We start from the raw sequence: 1,577 nt of genomic DNA on the forward strand, positions 1-1,577 counted from the left end.
GCCCATTTTTGAATGAAGTTCCTTGTGTCACAAACTTAATCAGATTTTTTTATAAAAATCTGAGTGAAATCTGAGACAGACTGAGAACTCTAGAGGCCAAAGCCTTTGCACTGGATGAAATTCACTTGTGTTGAGAAGGGACTTCTGTAAAATGTAAGCCTTTTGCTGCCCAGAGCAGGGAAGAGCTACAGACACAGCAGCCACTCATTGGCCATCTCCAACCACAATACAATTTAAAAGCAAGTGGAGCCCTGCCCTCTAGTGCTTACAATCTAAACAGACAAAGGATGAGAGAGGAAACAAAGAATCAGGGAGCAGAACCGACCAGACCAAGCTCACAGCGCAGGAAAGTGGTGGAGCTGGGAACAGAACCCATTAAGCCATGTTGCCTCTCGGAGAAAGGGGTCTCCATGATGGTGCTGTTTGGTTCAGGGCAGAAGGCACCAGTAGGGGTGGGCCAGGGATGGGGTCTGGGTTTATGCAGATTCAGTGGTGCTGTCACATTATGTAAGTAGGGCAAAAGGCTGCAGCTGCTAAGTCCAGTTGGAGTAGGTGTTTTGTGGGGGCTGTGCAACTACTTACCCGTACATTCAATGAGACCAGAAAGGACATTGTTATCAGTTTAAAATCTAGGTTATTTAAACTAAATAAGGTTAATGTGTTTTCAGCTGCTACATTTGCCCACAGCATGTGCTTTCAACTTCTGTGCCCAAACAATCTCTTCCCCATCTATTTTTTTTTTACAAGTTTTTCCTCTCCCCTGTTGCTGGTGAAAGACACAGAAACAGCAGTGGAAGCTGATCGATTGACTCAATATAGGAAATTGAGAAAGTGGCTGTACATCAAGTGCTGTCAAGGGCGTGATGCAAACAACAGGAAAATGATGTTTTCTTCTAATCCAATTCATATGTAGTCATCCGAGTGATGTTACTTGTAACAGTGACTAAGTTTCAGATAAGGTGTGTGATTTTTTTAAGGCACACCGTTTCAAAAAAACAAAGTATATGATAACCAACCCCAATGGCAAACTATAGCACTCTTCCATCAACAATAACGACCACTTATTTTAAAAATCAGTTTGCTTCTGACATCAGGAGAGGGCGCTTTCTCATTAAACTAGGTAAGTTGTGCTTATTGCCAAATGTACACTTGTCCTTGTAAAACCCAATGAATCGACATGATAACAGAGCTAATAACATGGAAAGTTATTCATAAGATCCTTTTGTCCTACCTTAAACAGTGACATGGTACATTGCCTTGTTCATTATTATAGTACAGAGTCTTATGCCCTCAAATGGGGCATGAGCATGCAGCCAAATTTCAAGTTCTTTGGATTTGTGTTTAGAATTTTCTATTTTATAGGAATTTTCTTCTGTTTGGTAGCATTTTACTGCATTTGGACTTTTGATGAATCTGCTCTCTACAGTATTGCAAAGAAAACCTATAAATAAACACACAGTTCTGCATTTCCCTATTCTAATCTCTTGACCCATAAGAGGAAATAGACTCGTTTTCATGTGATTAACAGACAGAGGAACTTACGACAAGTGACACAGCTGTAGAAAAAGGCAGCCCAC

The sequence above is a fragment of the Gopherus flavomarginatus genome, chromosome 4 (assembly GCF_025201925.1).
Source record: "Gopherus flavomarginatus isolate rGopFla2 chromosome 4, rGopFla2.mat.asm, whole genome shotgun sequence".
Classification (NCBI taxonomy): Eukaryota; Metazoa; Chordata; order Testudines; family Testudinidae; genus Gopherus; species Gopherus flavomarginatus.